Source organism: Caretta caretta, chromosome 9 (genome assembly GCF_965140235.1).
Source record: "Caretta caretta isolate rCarCar2 chromosome 9, rCarCar1.hap1, whole genome shotgun sequence".
NCBI lineage: Eukaryota > Metazoa > Chordata > Testudines > Cheloniidae > Caretta > Caretta caretta.
The window spans coordinates 39,314,474-39,336,710 of record NC_134214.1 but is presented as its reverse complement, the minus strand read 5'-3'; the positions used below and the strand labels follow the sequence as shown (position 1 = coordinate 39,336,710).

General features: G+C 39.4%; 1 long non-coding RNA gene across 1 annotated transcript; it reads left to right on the top strand.

Annotated features, from left to right (window-relative positions):
- Positions 1-1,160: 1,160 nt before the first annotated feature.
- On the top strand, positions 1,161-5,837 carry LOC142073273 (uncharacterized). Its single transcript, XR_012670076.1, has 3 exons — positions 1,161-1,242; positions 2,701-2,771; positions 4,911-5,837. It is a non-coding gene; the product is annotated as an uncharacterized LOC142073273 (long non-coding RNA).
- The last annotated feature ends 16,400 nt before the right edge of the window (positions 5,838-22,237 follow it).

Genomic DNA, 22,237 nt, shown 5'->3' with positions numbered 1-22,237 from the left:
TGTCATCCTATCTCCTCTTTCATCCCCTCAGCTTCCAGGCCAGCTGGATCATCTCATGAAATTTAATACATTTTGGAAACATCAGGAACTACAAAAGAGACTTATGAAACAGTAACAGCTACATGGACACCACCAGGAACAGCAACAATGCCAAAAAATGTAGTGATTGCATCTGCACAGAGAGTGCAGTAATTTGAGATTGAGATTGAGAAATGGAATATCACGGGAGAGAATGTTGGGACATTGGATGTACTCAAAGGATTGGTCGTAAGACATGGAGCCTTTCACTTGTGGGTCATCAGTTCAAAGATGACCTATCAATGGTAATAACCATTGCTAGCTTGTTTGAAATGAGATGGTTGTCTCAGTCCATTTCTTATTTTCCACATCACTAAAATCACAATCATAACTGGCAACCAATATAAAGTTAGGCAGTCTCTCAAGCAAAGCTGGAGCCTCAACGGGGGTCCATCCATGCAGCTCTCACTGCAGGATCAGAACCTTACCCTGTTACAATGGTTTTCTCCAGAACAAAGCTCAGGCAGTAATTGAGTTGTACTTACTTTGTGTGTGTAAAGAGAGCCATTCAGACTCCATTGTTGTTATTCTGCGGCCTTCAACAAGCATTAAAATCCCTTTAAAAAGTAAATAAAATATTGGTCACAAACATTGGATGGGTTCTGTGTCTGAGTTCCGCAGCATGGCCCTGCTGTGAGTTAGGACAGATGCCTCCCCATACACAAACTGATATATACTTGGATCTTTTCAGGTTTCAGTACACTGTGGGTGGCAGCCACCACTCTGAAGAACAACATCAATTGCCGCATTGTCACCAGGGAGCCGAATGGAAAAGATTTAAAGTTTCCATCCTCCATTAATATAGTTCCCATAATAATTTATAAAATAAATGTTTAAAATAGATTTTCATAGTATACTATGATACTATAATGGTAATATACTATTTTCAAAATAGTATTAAATGGATTAATGCAGAATAATGAGATATAGCACTTATATAGTGATTTAAATTCATTAACTTCATAATTCCTACTCTTTTGAGCTACACAGAGGCCTTCTCCAGCTCTGGGCTGAAGACCTGGGCCCAGAGTTCTGTGTAGCTTGAAAGCTTGTCTCTTTCTCCAACAGAAGTTAGTTCAATACAAGATATTACATCATGCACCTTGTCTCTCTAATATCCTGGGACCAACATAACTACGACACTGCAAACAACTATATTTTCCAGTAAGTTCATAATGCATTCACAGCAAAGAGTGTGTTTTCATTTTTAGCTTGCTGGGCAGAACAAAATTCATTTAAACATTGAAATAAGAGCTATGCAGAGGACAAAAAATGCATTTTCACAAAGGAGTTTAAAATCTTGATATTTGACTTCATTCCAAATTGGAACAAAAACCTGAACATTTCAAAAATTCCCTGCAAAGGAAAATTTAAAAAAACTTGGTTTAAGTCACTTGAAATATTTCATTTTGACACAATTTAAAACTTTTGTTTTGATTTTGACTGTTTAAATTTTGGATTATTTTATATAATACAAAAAAAATTCAAAATGAAATATGGAAACATTTGTTTCAAATATATCAAAATAGGATGTTTTGACACTATTTGAATTCCTCCCACCCCCGGTTTTCTCCAAAAAGAAAATTTTGGCAGTATGAGTCCTGTTTTGTGAAGCATTTCAGTTTTGATGGAACAGCATGTTCTGATTGAATATGGTTCTGTCAAAGTTTCTCTTAACAGCTCTAATTGCAATGTATATCTGAAGATAACTTTTTCTCATGTAAACTTTAATTTGGGAAGGGTATGCAATGTTTATAAGCCATCAGAACAACCAACAGTAATTTGCTCCTTATTCTCAGTACCGAGCACTAATACTTGAGTCAGAGCCACATGAGTGGACTAGCCCCAGTGAAATCAGAATCAGACCATTAATGTTTTCTTGAAATAACTAGGCATGATGCTGAAGTTTCCAACACACTGGTTATGCACTGCAATATTTTCTCTTAAAAATGAAATTAGATTAGATAATTTATATAGTATAGATTTTATAAACATTTATAAATCTGTATTTAAACAGATCACAACTTCAGCAAAACCACTAATAACGTATCCTTTGAAAGGTATCTGAACAGAGGAGCTATTTACATGGGAATTGACTAAATAGTATGAATGTTTAAAAGCCTGAAGTGCTTTCATGATTGTAGTCCAGAACTTATAGGTTCTTAAATAATGCTCATGGGAATTTAAATAATGCTTAGAACATGGTGGTCTTGTGCCACTTGGATTCCCTCTGCTTTTGCTGTACAGATCTTTCCCTTTAAAGCTTTTTAAAGATTATTTAATCAAAGAAAGTGGCTTTTTTAAGGTTTTGGGCTTTGTTCTAAGCGAGTGTCTGAGCTTATAACCAAGAAATGTGTTAAACCTGTTGTCAGTTAGAGTAATTGATGTGCAAATTGATTAGGTCTTGGGAAAGATGGCTAAACCATATAAAAGAGCAACACAATTTACAAGACAGGAGGAGTTGAAAATAGAAGTGAGCATGGTTTAAAAAACAAAAAGCTACAGAAAAATTATAAGTAAGAATAAAAGCCAGAGCTGAGGTAAAGGAATTTGTACAAAGGTTAAGACTTGGTGTTTGGAATACTAGTCAAGGATTTAATCAACTGTACAATTTTATTGCAGGGCTACAGGAAGTTAAAAATAAATGTTTGTGGCTAAATGGAGAAGTCCTTAGATTAAAGACCAAATGGCTGGTAAGTGTGGAAAATAGTATGAAAGTTGAGGAAATTTTAATGGTGTAAAGAGTTAATAAAATATTCCCTAGAAAAGGGAGACAATAATACCTTTCATTTTATAGAATCTTATATTCTACAATATACTAGCGCATACTCTAAATACAGGAGTCCATTAATCTACAACTGAAATATAGCCTCTATTTAAAGCCCCTGGCTGTTTGCCCAATGGGGATTTGCACCATAGTAAATGAGAGGAGAATTTGGCTCATGATGTTAAGAAACTCTGTGCTTCTGGAGGTGCCATTTGTAAGCTGAAATGTAAAACTAAGGTCTTGACCACCTGTGATAATTGAAAATGGCATGCTTTTCTTTGCAAGAGGAAGGTTGGTAAAACCCTTGGGTCCTGGCCTAATTCCAATGTGTGTCATTGCTTTTTGAATGTTCAAATGCCATCTTGTAGACTCATCAGGATGTGACATGGTGCACTCAGGGGCAAAGTGAAAACATCTCATCTAGTGCATTTCACCACCAAGGTGGCTGTATTTCAGCAGCGGGGGGAAATGTTATATCAGTTAACTGAAAGTATTATATTGATATTCTCTTCCAAGTTAGATCAGTGCATGTACCACCAGTCCAGTTGAAAGGAGGAATTTGGCTCAGTATTGACTCAACATGTCCTTCAGCATCTAGGTGATCTTTGTAGGTTTCCAATCCACATAAAGACCCAGATGAGCTTCTGGGAATATAGCGTCAAACAGCACAAGAAAGTTTTGTTGAAGGTGGACTGAAGACGCTTAGTTCATGCTTGAAGTGCTGTTATTGTTTTGCCAAAGCCTGGAGAGGATTTCAGATATCAGTAAGTCCAAAGAACTAAAATTAGAAAGCTAGAAATGGAAGGAAGTGCAGAAATTATTCAAGGAAATGGCCATTAGAGACAGATAAATGATGAACATTCTGTGATGAAAGTGAACTAGACTTCTCTTTGGGAAGAGAGTTTTGCCCCTGATATTAGTGAACCAAAACAGTTTTAAAAATAGACCCAAGCCAGAACTTTGGCTCCTAGCACCCCTGAACTGTGAGGAAATTCAAATATTTGTGACTTACACCTATCTCTATAATTGACCAAATCCAAAAGCTCCCAAGCTATGAATAAATAATAAGTCTAATAGAGTGCTCTTCATCCAGAGATCTCAAAGGGAAGGGTATGTCTCATTAACCCTATTTCAGAGATATTGGATTCAACTCTTGGCTTTGTGATGTAATGATAGCAACATTAAACTCACTTATCAGCAACTGTCAGGGTTCCTTCCCCACTCTGAACTCTGGGGTACAGATGTGGGGACCCACATGAAAGACCCCCTAAGCTTATTCTTACCAGCTTAGGTTAAAACTTCCCCAAGGCACAGATTTCTTTCTTGCCTTGGGATCGCTGCCACCACCAAGTGATTTAACAAACAATCAGGGAAAGGGCCACTTGGAGTCCTATTCCCCCAAGCCTACACCCCCTTTCCTGGAGAAGGCTTGAGCATATATCCTCACCAACTGGTTACAGATCCAAACCGCCTGGGTCTTAGAACAATGGAAAAATCAGTCAGGTTCTTAAAAAGAAGGATTTTATTTAACGAGAAAAAGGTAAAAGAATCACCTCTGTAAACTTAGGCTGGTAGTTAACCTTACAGAGTAGCAGAAAATTCAAAGAGCACAGAGGAACCCCCTCTAGCCTTAGTTTCAAAGTTACAACAAAACAGGGATAAACCTCCCTCTAGCAAAGGGAAAATTCACAAGTTGAGGAAACAAAGATAAACTAATATGCCTTGCCTGGCTGTTGCTTACAAATTTGAAACATGAGAGACTTGTTTAGAAAGATTTGGAGAACATGGATTGATGTCCGGTCCCTCGTAGTCCCAAAAGCGAATGGTCACAGAAAAAAAGAACCCCAAAGAAACCATGCCCCCCGCCCCCCACCCCAGTAGATTTGAAAGTATCTTTTGTCCCCATTGGTTCCTTTGGTCAGGTGCCAACCAGGTTACTTGAGCTTCTTAACTCCTTACAGGTAAGGAGGAATTTAGGCTATGGTTATGACAAAAGAGACAGCTAATTTTCTGTTGAGAGAGAAAACTGCAGCTTTGAAAGTGTGTTTCAATTATACTTCTACAGGAAGGAAGGAAGACAGCATGAACCAATAGAAATATGTGACAAAGCAGAAATGTGTGTTCCTGAGAGAGAAGATTAAAACATACAATCTACCTACCTACAAAGTCGGCTGCAACAAGAATGGACAAAATATGAACTGCATTGTTAATAGGAGATATATTTGGATTTTCTCTCCGCAAAATTATTACAGCAGGTTTGAAAAAAAGTGGGAAGATGTTGATACCTCATAGTGCTAAGTTAAAACAATGCTAAAAAAAAGCTTCTTAGCATCCATGGGTCAGATCCACAGTTGGTATAAATCAATGTAGCTCCATTGATATCAGTGGAGCTAAGCTGATCTACACCAGCTGATTCTTTGGCCCTTAATATTTGGTACAGTACAATTGACACTGAAAATCTATTAGTCTGACCTTTAGAATATAGAAGGCTTTTTTTCTCAGTTGGAAAGAATTGTGAGGTGTATGCAGCCTCCTCTCCACCCTGGCCACTAACCAAAACCTTGAAAGGTTACCCAGTCAGCTCTGCTCTGTCAGAAACTAGGTATAATGGACTCACACTGAAGCAAATACTCACTATAGTATGTAGTAATCTATAAAACATACCCAATATTAAATTGTATAAAATGAAGCAATCATATCATAAAGTAAAATTATGTCTGTTATTTCCCTTTAGTTTTGTAGGTTATTCTTTGAATTGCTGATTGATGGCCAATCAGTATTATAGAAGTACAAATATACTGGATGCGAAAGTGAGACTTGTCTAGAGTTCTGCTGTGGGCCTCATAGAAGGAATCTGTAGATAGATAGATGGATATATATTAGTGGAGGTGGACAAATGTTTTAACACATGAGGTAAAAGCCAAGTCACTGCTGTTTCTTTTTACTGTATTTGCTGCAAGAAAATAAAATTATGTTTTCCAATGCACTTTCATGGAGGGTTTTGGGTTTTTTTGCCTGTCTGGTAGGTATTGTCTGCTTCAGAATTTCAAGTGAACAGAGCAGACCGCTCTAAAGCTGTACTTGAGTATTTTCCCAGTGAGATTATGGAGACTGTTGATTGATATGATTGTGATACTAAGCACCACATAGTCACACTTGATGCACTATTGTAATAATCTTTGAGCAAAATACACCTTGTAAGGTATCATTTGAAAATCAATAACTCACTGATCATTAATATTGTTGCATGATATGTATGTGGTGGGTATTAAGAGTTATGGATATATGTTAGAATTATGACTGAAGAGTGCTTAAAGCAGGCACGTCAGGGGGAGCTGGTAAACAAATCTGATTTAGACAAAGGAATGTGTATTTGATTCTTTGACCAGCTCGATCTTCAGAAAAAGACAATGAATGTCCAGTTTTACAAATTCGGTAAACAAATCTATTAAGATAACAAGTGGGGAAAGAAAGAGCATGGAGCTTCCTTCACCACCTTCCTCACAGATTGAATAGACGTTACTTTGAGGGGTAACCCTCAGAAGAATTTACTTCAAAGGTTTACTGGTCTATAAAGGCAGGGGATGGAACCTCAAGTGATAACTAACTGAATCAACTGATTGTATACAATATTAGTGTATTATAAAAGTATCAAGAGTGAGGTCTTTTCTGAAAGCTAATGACACAATGGTGATTAATATCATTGTGAAATTTATACATTAACTCTACATGAGGAACCATGGATACTTGATATTATGTTTTAAAGTCTGGGCTTGAAGTCTCTGGAAACTAGATATAGGTGTGAAACCATCTTGAACAATGCCTGTACCTTGCTAGATAAAGTTTTAGATGTACGTTTTCACTTTTGTTTGGTTATAACTCTTTCTAGCTGTATTCCTTTTTCTTGGCATCACTTAACCTATGCCCTGTAGTAAACATAAATTTATTAACTATAAACCAACTTACTGCAGTATTTAAATGGAGGGAATATTTATTCCAGTTGAGTTAATAAGCTGTGATGTACTTTTGTCTCTTTAGGGAGACAAACAGACTGTATTATTCCTCCGAGCTGTCCAGGAGAGTGCTAGACATTACAGAGCACACAGTTTGGGAAAAATTAGGAACTGGAAGTGTGTTAGGGTCACCCTGCAAGCAGTAACCAAGGCTGTAGCGACCAGGGACTGTAACTGGTGTGCTGCTGGCAGGCTGCTGGGGTCAGAGTTGCTGGACCAGGGCTGTAGTTATACACAGACACTCACAGGACATGACCTGCATGTTTGTTGCTGACTGTGAATGTCCTAAGGCAGGGAGTTATGGTAGCAAAGAATTTGAGGCACCCAGGGTTACAGGGCGGGGGGTGACTCAACCCTTCACTCATCTAGATTGCACCCCCTTGCATTGACAATGATCCAATGTATTATTAGTTATGCTGATGATTTGTTGTTCAGTTTCCCTGTTTTCTTTAGTGAGGGTATTTGGCTTGTTGATATTTAATGTTAAATACACTTTATATGAAGGCAGGCTATGCTGGTAACCTAACTTGGGTTGGATTTGTACACTGATCCATTGATACTGAAAGCATTTGAAGTCATCTCAGGGGAAAAACAGTTATTTGATGAGTTGGGATCTGCTGATGATGTGACACCTCTGGACATGTCCCAGCTACGAAAACCTGAGTCTTCTGGCCAACGGTTTTACAAGAGGCCTCCACTTTGGCTTTGGATATAACTTTGTGACAAGAAGTGTGCAGTAGTTCCTCCATATGTGTTGCAGTTAAAATCACAGGTGGGTGTAAAAATAACATAGAAAATCAGATTATTCAACATCTGCCATGAGTATTAACAGGAAACACTGTGTGTTTTGAAGCCTAAACATCTACATATAACTTAGGATAATTATGCAGCCCAGAGGAGGTCATTACAAATTACCAGTTGAAACAAACTAATCATTGAATAAACTACAAAGGGATTCTCTATCTTTAGATAACTTCAAACAAAGACAGTGTGCAGTTGTGGAAGATCTGCTTTAGTCAAACACAAATTATTGGGGTCAATACAGAAGTAACCGGGTGAAATTCTATGGCTTGTGTTTATTCAAAAGGTTAGACTCAATGAACTAATGGTCCCCTGAACGCTATCAAAAAGTTGAGGTCCCTTCTGACATTGGAATCTTTGAAATCAACTCTTCTATTATATATCCCCTTCCCCAGATGAAATGTTATTTTAAAGGACTTGGGCTTTAATCTTACATTTGTGGCTTTTGCTACCAGCTTCCCCCCTCCATTTTTTAAAATGATCTCTGATCCATACAAATGAACTTGCCAACAAGTGGAAATATTGACTACAACTTATATATGACTCAGTTACCTCAGATAGGTGGATCTTGAGGATCATCATACAGGTTTACCTGTAGCTGAAAAAACCCAAAGATTTCACCAGAAGATCACTTATTCTGCACTGTGAAGCTTTTGATGGCAAAACATGTGAGCAGCCATTTTTGATGCTCACAAGTGGTCCAGCATTCTTGGGGATACTGGTATTAACCTTATCAACCCTTCTGGCAAATGGAATGTGAGCAGTTTGGTTTGCTTTGCATGCACCCTGCTGTTGTGTAGATTCAGTGGAAACATCAATCTTTGGGGAACTTGATCATGGGCAGCTGGAAACTGGTCAGCCATGTGAGTGGGGAGTAAGCCAGGCCATCGCTGCACCCCCAACGTCAGTCAGCATAGTTGCTAATTAAAAATAAACCATGAACTACTTGTCACAGAGGTGAGATCTAGTGTAATTTTTAATGGATTTTGTCTTTATAGCTGAGTTTGATATCCAATTCTTTCCAAAAATGGTTGATTTCTCCCAACCCTCATTTGGAGTGAGGGCAAAGTCAAGGGGGAGAGGAAAGAAAATGGACACTGTGCATCCTTTGCAGAAGTCTTGGTGCACAGGGTATTCCTGGGCAGGCAAGGCAAGGAGTGGGGATTTTTGGAAAAAAACATGGCCAGGGTAGGCCTATACTTGCTGATTCCCCACTGGTGCAAGCCTTATAGCAGCTAGGCAGAGTAACGCACACATTAGTATTTGCCTTCACCAGCAGCGGATAAGTAAAGGTGCACGTAGTTGACACAGATATTAATCCGACTGAAGATCACTGGTAACTATCATTTAATCTGTCACCTCTGCATTAGGGATGGTTGGAAATGAACAATTCTTTGGGTTCCTCTGTAAACTGATAGTGATGCTGCCAAACTGTTACTGCTCTCTGCTTTCTCTCGTCACTGCTGTAGTGCATGGAAAGACTAAAGAGCTGAAAGCTGTCAGTATGAATGCTGGTGTATTACTGGAGAGCCAGATCCTGCACTCTTTCTCACGTTGAGCAGTAGCTTACTCTGCCAGCAATCCTGTTGATGGGACTACTCCGTGTGAGGAGGAGGAGCAGGATCTGCCCTGAAAGGAATAGTTCTGCAGGATGTAACACAGAGAAATCTCCTGGAAATACAAAGTGGAGTAGTTCTGTAAATCATTAGGTGTCATCTTGGTAAAGTTCTTTGCACCACAAAACTGCTCTGTGTTTTGAGGAAACAAACCTGAGAGTCACAGCAGAAGGGGAAGTTAAAGGTCAGGGGGTAAATTCTGCTTACTGTTACAGATTTCAGCAGCTGAGCCTTGCACACGTAATCAGCATTCAGCCTCTTGCTGCCTGAACGAAGCTTGCCAGGTGGGTCAGGAAAACTTTGGAGAAAAATTGGCTGGGGAAAAAAAATTGCTGAGAATGTGAAATGCTGAAAAACTTCACGCCAGTTTCTGCTCTCTCTTTACACCCATGTGAATTCTGAGTCACTGAAAGCAATGGAGTTATGCTAGATTTACAGCTCTGAGGCTACGAGCAGAATCTGGACCATCATCTGTGGTTCATCCGGTTGTTTTCTTTCCTGCATTTGGATTTGGAAAGAAAACAAATAGGCAAATGTTTAGGACTGGATTCTGGCTTTTACAGCCAGGCACACATGGGGAGGGGGACGTGTGTGAGGGCTGTTTGTAGCGGGAAAACCAGGGAAGAAGCAGGACTGGCTCAGCCAGCAGTCTTTCAAGGGGCCCTTGGGGAGAGTCATGGAACAGTAGCTCTGCCACCCTTGTAGGTGGTGCAGACGGTACTTCCTTGCCACTGCCCTGGCCAGCTCTGATGACTGCCCTGCCTACACCCTGCCAGGTAGCTAGTGCCAGCAGCAGCACTAGCCACCAGCAGTGCCTACCCATCCCAATGCAATTGTGCCCAGCCCTGGCATGGTGACCCAAAGGGAAGTGGGGAATCTCCTTGCTCGCTCTGCAACCTCTGCGTGCACTTGTGCAGGCTCAGGCCCCATCTGTCTCTGAAATTACATTGCAAGAAGGGGAGAGAGAATCTGTATGTGAATGTGACAGTTACAACAAGCTGAAAACAAGGAGCAAAACCAAACAGGATAAAAACAAAAGGATTGGTGGAAAATTTCTCTGATCCTTCTGCCATGACCAGTAAATTTCCTCCTCGATCAGATATATCTGAATATACAAGAGGTGCCAGTAGAAGTCAATGTTCTGTGTTACATCCACCAAGCAGGATCAGAGCTGGTGGGAAGCATAACGCCAGCTGTAGCATGCAGTTGCATCTTCTCCTTCCCTTCCCACTAACCACAGCAGCAGCAGTTAATCCTTCTGGCTTCTGAAGACAAAGGTTGTTCTCGATCCAATAATCCTCTGCCATCACCAGATGAGACCTCCCTTTCTTTTCCTAGTCTGTGGTATTTGCAGCTGTGTTGTGAGAAGCACACAAATCATCCAGTAAAGGTCATTGAAATGGATAACTGCTGCTTTACGTGTGGGAAGGGAGCATCAAAGATCCAGTTTCTGTGAGTCTCCTTCTTAGTATCACTGTTGACTAACAGGTTTGGTTGCTGTCAACTGATTTTGCTTTGATTTCTCACAGCACCGTGCTTCAACTCAGGAGTCATTTTGGAATCAAAAGTATTGAACTGATTTAATAACTTATATGTAAGTGTAGCCCTAGGAGCAGTAGGATCTAGGAGAGTTTAAAAATCTTAGTAGCGGGCCATGCTCTGGCATTATTAACACATAATAATGCTGGTTAGGATTTCTTGTAGTTCTCTCCCTTGCAAGGGATACTCCAAAGATAAAAATCATAAATTAAAAAGTGACTGTGTAGCCATATAAATCAAACAAAATGATCTTTGCATGTCTCTTGGTGCTGCATAGTCCCTACCATTAACTTCAGTAAATAGGTATGGTTGAAAGATATGTACTGTCTTAATAGCAGGTTAAAATCTCGGTCCTGCTTCCACTGAAATCAGTGGCCAAACTTCCGTTGAATTCAGTGGTGCAGTCATCAGGCTCTATCTGTTCAGAGCTAGATAATGACTTGTGCTGGGATAATGCATTCTGTTAGGCACTCAAGAAAGTAGAGGATTAAATTATGGCTTTGCCACAAGCCCCAAGAGCAGCCTGGGAAGCAGATTGTCCGAATCATAATCAGTCTGCCTCCTGGTTACCCCTTATTTTAGGTGCAGAGTTGGAGAGGAGGTGGTAATACCCTGCACTAGCCCTATACCTAGTGCAGTGTTAATGCCTGCTTTCTTGATTTCAGTCATTCCCCATCCCTCCTTCCACACCCATCCACATTTGTGGGAGGGGGAATACGAGCTCCAATGTGCTGCATCCTCTTCTGGGCTGCTACCCATGGGAACACTGGGGAAGCAAGGGGATGCAGGGTGGCCACAATATGGCCAGTAGGAAAGTAAGCCATTAACCCCAGCAGCCTGGGCACCGTTGTCCCAAGTGGAGCTGGCTAAGTAGTTGTTCGGAGGATGTATTCAGTACTGCATGCTGAAGTCCACAGGTTGGAAAGACCACAGTGCATTCCCCTGAGGAATTCTACCGCAATTATTTTTCCTTGAATTATGTCATATCCCACCTTAGGTTATGAATACCATTTCTGAGGTTTAGTTTAGTTTTAACCCTTTATTCTGTTTGTTTACTTTATTCTGGTTGGCCTATGGCATTAGAGTGAGAATGGAACACTGGACTAGATTTTGATCTTGTGTCTCCTTTTTTACACTGAAACTCCATTGCCTTCAGTAGAGTTACATCTGTGCTTACACTGGTATAACTGAGATAAATCAGACCTAGTAAGCTTAACTTTATCTTTAAAGTCAGCTTCACTTTGTAGTGTTTATACACTAGCACAATGCTGTTGCCCTTGGGCTTCAAACACTGTTGCGGGTAAATATTGTTTAAATTTTCCCAACTCAAACAGGTTTTAATTTTTTTTTAAAAGCACATAAATAGCCACATAGACTTTAAGGCCAGAAGGGACCATCATGATTATCTAGTCTGACCTCCTGCATGTTGCAGGCCACAGAACCTCACCGCCCACATCCTTAATAGGCCCATACCCTCTTGCTGAGTTATGAAGTCCTCAGATGTTGACTTAAATATTTAAATTCTAGAGAATCCACCATTTACTCCAGCTCGAGCCAGCAAGTGAGCTGTGCCCCCTGTTTCCGAGGAAGGCAAAAATCCCAGGGTGCCTGCCAATCTGACCTGAGGGAAAATTCCTTACTGTCCCCAAAGATAGTGGTTAGTTGGACCCTGAGTGTGTGGACAAGACCCACCAGCCAGATGCCTGGGAAAGAATTCTCTGTAGTAACTCAGGTTGCTTCTCATCTAGTGTCTCATCTCCCATTTCTATTCATGTTATGGTTTGTAACTACTCTTTGCTAATGCTGCAGAGTTGTCCAGTGGATAAAGACTAGGCCTCAGGAGACTAGGGTTCTATTACCGGCTCTAATGGTGGGTTGATGGGCAAGTCACTCCACCTCCCTACATCTCAGTATCCCCCTGTAATGTGGGGATGATGATACTGACCTCCTGTGTGAAGCACTTTGAGATCTATGTATGGAAAGCACTATATAAAAGCTAGGTGGTGGTGGTATTAGTAATTTTAATAACATCTACATGGCCTAAATGTGTCCCTTTGAAGCTGATTGGATATGTCCCATTTCATTCCTGTAAGGGTGGCACAACTCAAACTTTGTACATACCATATCCTAAGGTATGAAAGAAGGTTTGTTTTGGAATACAAAGTTGTCATAAATATAAAGAGAAGGGTAACAACCTTTATGTATGCAGTAACATAAAATCCCTCCTGGCCAGAGGTACAAAATCACTTTACCTGTAAGGGGTTAAGAAGCTCAAATAATCTGGTTGGCACCTGCCCAAAAGGACCAATAAGGAAAGAAGATACTTTCAGATATGCAGGGGGGTGGGGGGAGAGGTTTTGTTTGTGCTCTCTTTGTTTGTTCCCTCTTGGGACAGAGAGAGAGACCAAGCAGGTAAACCATCTCTTGAAAAGGTACCTGAAATGATACATTTAAAATTACAGAAATTGTAAGTAAAGGCAAGGAAATGCGTTAGATTATCTTTTGTTTTAGCTTGTGAATTTTCCCTGTGCTAAGAGGGAGTTTTATTCCTGTTTTTTTGTAACTTTGAAGCTAAGTTTAGAGGGGAATCCTCTGTGTTTTAAATCTTTTTATTTACCCTGTAAAGTTACTTTCCATCCTGATTTTGCAGGTGTGATTCTTTTACTTTTTTTAAAAAAAATAAAATTCTTCTTTTAAGAACCTGATTTATTTTCAGTGTCCTAAAAACCCAGGGGATTGGTCTGTGCTCACTTTGTAACCAATTGGTTAGTATATTATTCTCAAGCCTCCCCAGGAAAGGGGGTGAAGGGGCTTAAGGGAATATTTTGGGGAAACAGTGACTCCAAGTGGCCCTTTTTCCTGGATTTTTGTCAAAATCACTTGGTGGTGGCAGCAATACCGTCCAAGAACAATGAAAGGATTTGTGCCTTGGGGAAGTTTTAACCTAAACTGGTAGAAATAAGCTTAGGGGGTCTTTCATGTGGGTCCCCACATCTGTACCCCAGAGTTCAGAGTGAGGAGGGAACCCTGATAAAAGTGCACTGCATTTTACTATTTGAGTTTCTTAAACAATTTAATTAGGGTTTCTTGAAACATGCAAATGACTTCACTGGGAAGACCTTCTTTTACTTCTTTCTTTCAAAAAGACAGAATAAAAGACACAAAATCAAGACCAAAACTGGCTCAAAAGATTACCATTATCAGCATCTTTTTTTTTTTTTTTTTCAGTTCTTAAAGAGATCTCTGCTTGGCTAAACTAGTAGCATCCTTTGTGACATTTATCCATAGCATATAAAATAGCAGTTTACCACTCACCTTGAACAAGTTGTTTTTGAAGTGTTTGAAGGCAACCCAAAAATGTACCCTGCCATTAATGGCATGCTGGAATTTTCTGTATACTTGTTTTTTGACAATTATCATTGAAGTTGATCACTTATTTTTCAAGGCTTTTAAAATAGATCTTTTTACTTGTTAACATGTTAACGTGTAAAGTGGATGAATTCCTTGCTACTGCACATGTTGCTAGTTGGAACATGCAGACCATTGTAATAGATGTGGACACAGAGTACATGAGAGTAAAATTGCAGTTATAATAATATGTTAAGTATTTAAAAACATACATTAAATGGAATTTTTAATCTTTGATGCTCCTGCATTTCCCCTTTTTCTCACTATCCTGTCTGGTAGCTTTGTAATCTTAATTTGAAGTTGAACAACACAGCTCTGAGCATGTTATTGCTGTGTGTTTTTCAGCTTGGCTTTCATAAGGCTTGTGAATGAGTGTGTCACTTTTATAAAGCCTGAGGATCTCAAAGCACTTTCTAAACATTGCAAGGAACAAATACTGGGCTACTGTCACTGTGATGAAGATGGCAATTGTTTTGCTTCAGTGCATCACATGAGAATTAATTATCATCGTTTAACACTGAGATTTTCAAAGCTTCGTAGGAGATTTAGATTACCCATACCTCATCAATATAAAGGGAATTAGGTGCACAAATCTCTTAGGTGTCTTGGAAATCACAGGCTTTGTTTGTTATGCAGACTTTCTGTAAAGTGTATGGAATTAAACACATGTACACCTGCTAAACCCATCTCTCTTTACAGTTTGTGTGGATGGAGGCCAACCACACATAACCAAGTTTTAAAAAAAAATCCTATCCCATACATAGATGTAACACCAGATTAGACAAAATCATTAATGTAACCATATTATTGTTACTTTACCCATTAAAACTGTACATTAGGCTAGATCTCTGCTTGGGGTAAAACACACTTTTTAATCCTGCTTTTAACATTGGTTGGCTCCAGCCATACCACATTAAAATAATTATTTAGTTGAAATCATGTTTTAAATAGCATTTAAACATGATTCCTTAACTTGATTTCTCTGTGCAGTGTTAACAGAGGCTAAGGCCCTGCTACACATTGGGTAGGACTTTCAAGTGTGCTCAGAATTGGCCTAAGTCTTGGTGAGATCAGTTTGAAAAACAATGAAATTATAACACATGTTTTTCAACCAGTATATATCTTCAACGGGTGTATATCTTCTTATATGGTGTCTCCCCTATAGAAAATTCCAATGTACAATTTGCAATTAAATTATAATACTGTGGCATCTGTGGTGTTCCAGACACTTAGCATAGGTAATATGTACAGAATAATGTGAATACTGCTGTAAAGTTTGGTTACAAAGGCAATTGAAAAGTTTTTTCCATATGCATATTGTAGCTTCTAATTCTTTTTGACTTGTCTTGTTATGTAAAATCTCTTAACCACTGGAAGTGACTCCCCAATGACCTCAGTGGATATGTTTTAAGGTCTGAAAACTGCTGTGAAAAGACTGTGGTGATGTCCAATAATTTCACAGTGAAATTTCATCTCTTGAAACATCATTTTGTCCCATTAGATACAATGGATTATCAAGTGAGATTTTTATGATACCTCTTGTGAGATTTCCTAATTATTCCTGCAATACCCATTTAGTTGCTGCTTTTATGATTCTCTGCTTGCCACAATCAACACTGTCATCATTTCTAGGTGCTGAAAAGCAGACTTTACAGAAATAACCCTCTGACACACATACAGTCACTACCGTATTTACTTTGAACAGTTTTGTTTTTTTTTTGGCATTTTCAACATTCATCTCCTATCTTCTATTATATGCAGTTAAGTCAGCTTAAATACATGCTTGGTGAAAAGATAAATCTGTTAAGGATAATTTCCTGAATACCAATCTGTGCAGATCCTATGGCTTGGCTATAAAGCTGAATGACTGCTCTCTCCAGTTTATGTCTATATAACACTATATAGTGTGAAATCTCTAATAAACTAGGATTTAAAGCTGTAAAGGAAATAAAGTCAGCTCACATGAAACAGGCGCACTAAGGGGTCTTTGCTGTTAATTTACCAAGTAAAAATTTCTGATTAAAAAAAATGGGAAAACATCCCAAACTCTTTGTCAGTGGTTGTAGAACATGAACCCAAAATATTTCTCATTCCCATCTACCACCTGTTCCAAGAGTGGGTACCAGATTAGAACTTTATGGATCCCCACATGAGAGAGGGAGAGACATCAGGGACATCATCATGAATCTTCTGGAAAGGAAAGAACAGAGGCAATGAGGGGCAATCTCCAACTGTCCCCTCAAAAGTCCACCTGTGAACCAACAATGCCTCATGATGACCAAGGTTATCATGGTTTCTGCTAGATTTAACAGTGTCTTTATCCACTGCCAGGAGTAGATTGTTGACAAAACACATCAGTGCAGCATCCATATCATACTAGGGATTATCCCTGGGTTGCAAAGGAAAAAAGAAATAGACTCTGAATGATAAAGACTCCAGAGCTGCTCCATCTGAATAATCTCAATATCTTTAAGCTGCACAAATTTGTTTCATAAGGAACTAATCCTTATAATACCCAGAACTGACAGGCAAAATTGACCAGTGCAGACATTTGCTTCTTCCATTTTGAAGCAAAATCAAGTTAAGGAAGCATATTTAAACAGAGTGCCAGCTGAAATGATTTCTAATATGATTTGACTACATAAGGTGAATGGGGCTAAATTGGCTTAGAACTACTTCTGACTCAAGAGTTCCAGGCTCTTCCTATGGACTTTAGCATAGGTATTTAGATATACTATATAGATACTATTCTATGGATTACGATTAGAGTTGCAGCTCTGCAATATGGAAATTGGTTCTAAGAAATTATCCTTGGCTTTTAGACATGGATTTTAAACATGGTTCTAACAATTTGGCTGCATCCACAGTGGCTGTCAAAAACAATTTAGCTGGAGCCGTGTTTAAACCAAATTTAAATACTGTTCAAATGCCAGTTTAGAAGTCAGTGTAAACAAAGCTTTTGCTTCCTTTTGAAATAACTTTGATGTTAATGAAAGAACTGTTAGAAAAATGCCATTGCAGTATAATGATCAAAGCTTTGTGTAAGCAGGGTCTGTTATAAGTTCTCCCCGACATCCAGTGATGCACTGGGGAAAGGACTTCAGGATAGATTGTGTTTGCATAGACACACCTACTCTGTCTAGGTGTGCAGTATGATGGAGCTATTTTGCCAAAAATGATCAATTCTGGCTGGTTTTGGGTTACAAATCACTCTAGTATTTGAATGCAACGGTAATGAAATGTTGTTATCCTTATTCCCTGAATAAAGGGCAGCATGCCCTGATTGAGATGGTCACCTTAAAGTGAAGCTCACTTGCTAAGCAAGAGATAGGAATACAACATCCCAGTGAAGATGAGAGCCGGTTGGGTGAGGTGTTTCTCCCTGGTGGTGTGGACTCTGCTTAAAGAGTGGGATTTCACTGGTGTAACTGAGAGGAGAATTTGACACCTAAATGCCTCATTATAGAGGCAAGGGCTAGTTCTGCCTTCAAATACACAGGTAAGTAAATGAGAGACAGCCATGTAATTCAGGGCAGAATTGGTCCTACAGACTCATTGTTTACCTTCATTATTTACACCTGAATTTCGCTGAAATTCTAGGTGCTGATTCTGTTTTCATTCTCAGTTTCTATGATCCTTTGCCTCCACCTTTAGATATTAATCAAATTTTATTTCATGGTTTTTTGCACTTTTCTTTTCAGCACATATGACCATGTGAAACCTAAATAAAAAAGGGAAAGTATAATAGTCAAGTTGCTACAATCCTGAAGAGTACTTTGAAAAATGTAGAGGTCACAATGATTTGATTGGAGAGCCATGTTAGCAATGCCATGTGGACATCTGTTATTTCCATGACACTGACATTTATTATTTAAAAAATGGGGAAAAAATACAAGGTGGGGGGGGGGAAAGAAAAATGACATGAGTGTCTACAAATTGCTATCTGAGGAATCTCTGTTATCCTGGGGAATAGATAAATTGATGCTCAACTGCTGATAAAATGCTTGGGAGTTACCAAGCTTGTGTAATTGGTTCTTGCTCATGTTTCTAGCTTCTCTGGTCAACACCATGTAGGAAAGTCAGTTCTACCCTTGCACGTGGCAGTGGGCTATACATCTGTCAAATCTTTAACAGCATAAACATCAGAAACAGATGGGGGAAGCCGGGACTGTGCCAGACCAAACAAAACTTATCAAAGACAATCCATTGTGATGCCAAGACAAATATATTCCATCCAGATCATTAATTCCTAGTCCACTGGAACCAACCAAAACAAATAACGATTAGGGAATGGAACGCTTAAGAATAACCCTTCTGTGCAGTGGGGTGAAATTTACCCCCTGAACTTCAGTAATCAGACTGTGATGTATGTGGGGGACTGGCCTAAAATGTGGGGGTAGGGAGAAATGGAAATCACCCCATCAACTGGAGGGTAAAATACAAAATTGCGGTTTAAGCCTAGGGCAGGAATATTCACCTCTCCCCTCTCTGTGTGGGGAGTTTGGATCCGTGTCAGTGCAGAACCCTGACTCCAACCCTGGCTGTCTCCATTACACCTGCATATTTAAGGCTGGCATGGAGTCCATCCCCACGGACCACTGCGGGAGTGCAAAGGCTTTCCCAGCGTAGCTGCTCCATTTACAGCCCCTCTGCAGTGGTTCAGTGGCACAGAGGGCTTTTGTGTTGTCCCCCTGCACTGGAATGAATTTGACCTTTAAGGGGGAGATTCTCAGTGACGCAAACAGCAGTGAAGCACTCAGCTTTCATTGACTTTCAATGGGAATCAGGCATCTAACAACCTTTTATGCCTTTGAAAATATCCCCCAAAAGGATACATCTGTGAAGAGGATATATTTCCTACAGAGAAAATCTGCAGTGTCACAATGTAATGTCTCCAGTGGCCCAATCCTGATAGGTGCTCAGCATCACCAACTTCCATTATCTTTAGTGTAAATTGAAGCCGCTTAGTACTTGGCATGATTTAGCTCCAAGGTCTCAGCCCAGCGCCTACTGAGTTTAATGTGAATCTTTCCACTTACTTTTTTGGGAATTGGGTTGGTCTCTAAGGCCTTGCTCCTGAAAACTCTGAAATGCACGTTTATGTTTAAGCACAGTAGTCCCATCACTGAACCAATGGGACTACTTCTGCACTTAAAGATAAGCATGTGCTTAAGTGTTAGCAGAATCAAAGAAAAAGGTTCTGTTTATTCAGTTATACTCTAAGAAGGTAAAAATTAGAATGCAATCAATACAGATGATGTAAAGTATTACATATTACCAATATATATTATAGTGCACTATTACTCATATTACTGCAATTTATTTTAAATTATTTTAAAAGTGCATACTTGAAGTTCGAGATAAATATATTTTAAATATGTGTAAATTGTTAGATTTCATTCCAGACCGGCTGTCTGAAGAGCTTGTAACTGCACAAAAGTAATTTCACTTTCAGAAAGTCATTTGACAAATTACATTTATGAAGTAAAAATAAAATGAATTCCTAGAAGTGTGATTCAAAATTGGTTTATCCATTTGTTGGTTAAAGCACAAAAGACCATTCTGACTAACAACAGATCATTATTTGTATTTTTTTAAAGAACTTTTATTATTTTTAACATTAATTCCTTTATTTCAGATGGTGTTTATATGAAAATATGGTATTCAAAAGAAAAAACATTCCAATGGTGTTATTCATTTTAACTGAGCAAAATATATAGCTTGAAAATGAAAAGTACTTAAAATCAGCCTAATTTCAGGTTTGTGCTGCTTCTGCAAGCAGCATGCAGTGTTTAGGTGTGTTGTTGTGCCTGAACGGGTACGTGCAGCTTTCACTGAAGTTAACAAGAATTTTTTGCACTATGTGGATGTCAGATTTTTTGCTGAGACTTTTGAATGTAAAGTGTCATACTGGAATTGGTCACATGGTGGAAGGCCCAGGGTATTATTTCTGATTCGCTGATTGGCTGAGCCCATGTACACGGTACAGATCAAAAAATTATCTTCACTTTTGCTGTGCAGTCAATACACAGTCAACCCATGGAACTTGTTGCCATAGGATGTTGCATAGGCCAAAACCATAACTGGGCTCAAAAAAGAATTTGCTAAGTTCATGGAGGATAGGTCCATCAATGGCCATTGGCCAAGATGGTCAGGGATACAACCCCATGCTCTGAGTGTGCACTCCCAACTGAGTGTGCACTCCCAACTCCTTTGACGTCATTGGTATCGGGAGGTGCTCAGCATCGATCAGTCCGTGCCTTAAGGATCAAATTCAGGAACCCAGTTTCAGACCTGAGTGGAGGGAATCCTTCCCTTTAGTGATTTGAGAGCCCAATGGCTGAAATAGCCCTCTGTAGTCCCAATGAACCATTTCCATAGGGTTGTGGGTGTAGGATCTGTTTTTCTTTAGGGTGTGCTGCAGAACCCATGGATTCTGCTAAGTTTGTACGGGTAAAGGCAAGATTAGGGGAATATGAAATTGCAGAACTAATAACTGTGCTATGTAACCTATTGCTTAAATCAGCCTCTGTACCAGATGACTAGAGATAACACCATTTTTTTTTTTACATGTCACACCATTTTTTTTAAAGGCTCCAGAGGCAATCCTGGCAATTACAAGCTGGTAAGCCTAACCTAAATACCGGGAAAATTGGTTGAAACTGTAGTAAAGAACAGATTTATCAGACACATAAATGAACATGATCTGTTGGAGAAAAGTCAACACAACTTTTGAAAAGGGAAATCATGCCTCAGTGATCATTAGAATTCTTTAAGGGTGTCAACAAACATATAGACAAGACTTAGCCAGTTGATATATTTCAGAGTAGCAGCCGTGTTAGTCTGTATTCGCAAAAAGAAAAGGAGGACTTGTGGCACCTTAGAGACTAACAAATTTATTTGAGCATAAGCTTTCGTGAGCTACAGCTCACTTCATTGGATGCATTCAGTGGAAAATACAGTGGGGAGATTTATATACACAGAGAACATGAAACAATGGGTGTTACCATACACACTGTAACGAGAGTGATCAATTAAGGTGAGCTATTTCCAGCAGGAGAGCGGTGGGGAAAAAACCTTTTGTAGTGATAATCAAGGTGGGCCATTTTCAGCAGTTGAGAATAACGTCTGATCAGACATCAAGAATTATAACATTAAAAAACCAGTTGGAGAACACTTCAATCTCTTTGGTCACTCAATTACAGACCTAAAAGTTGCAATTCTTCAACAAAAAAACTTCAAAAACAGACTCCAACGAGAGACTGCTGAATTGGAATTAATTTGCAAACTGGATACAATCCAGTTGATATAGTGTACTTGGACTTTCAGAAAGCCTTTGACAAGGTCCCTCACAAAAGGCTCTTAAGCAAAGTAAGCTGTCATGGGATAAGATGGAAGGACCCTTCCTCAGGGTAAGAAAAATCATCAGTTTTCACAGTGGAGAAAGGTAAGTAGCAAGGTCCCCCAAGGTTCTGTACTGGGACCAGTGCTTTTCATAAGTGAGCTGGTAAACGGGGTAAACAGTAAGGTGGCAAAATTTGCAGACAATACAGAATTACTCAGGATAGCTAAGTCCAAAGCTGAGTGCAAAGAGTTACAAAACTGAGTGACTGGGCAACAAAATGGTAGATGAGGGGGGAGGGATAGCTCAGTGGTTTTAGCATTGGCATGCTAAACCCAGGGTTGTGAGTTCAGTCCTTGAGGGGGCCATTTAGGGATCTGGGGCAAAAATTGGGTATTGGTCCTGCTTTGAGCAGGGGGTTGGACTAGATGACCTCCTAAGGTCCCTTCTCACCCTGATATTCTATGATTCTATGAAATTAGATGTTGATAAATGCAAAGTAATGCACTTTGAAAAACATCATCTGAACTATACATAGAAAATAATGGGATCTAACTTAGCTCCTACCACTCAGGAACAGATCTTGAAGTCATTGTGGATAGTTCTCGGAAAACATCTACTCAATGTGCAGCGGCAGTCAAAAAACTAACAGAAAGACAAGGAATAGAAAATA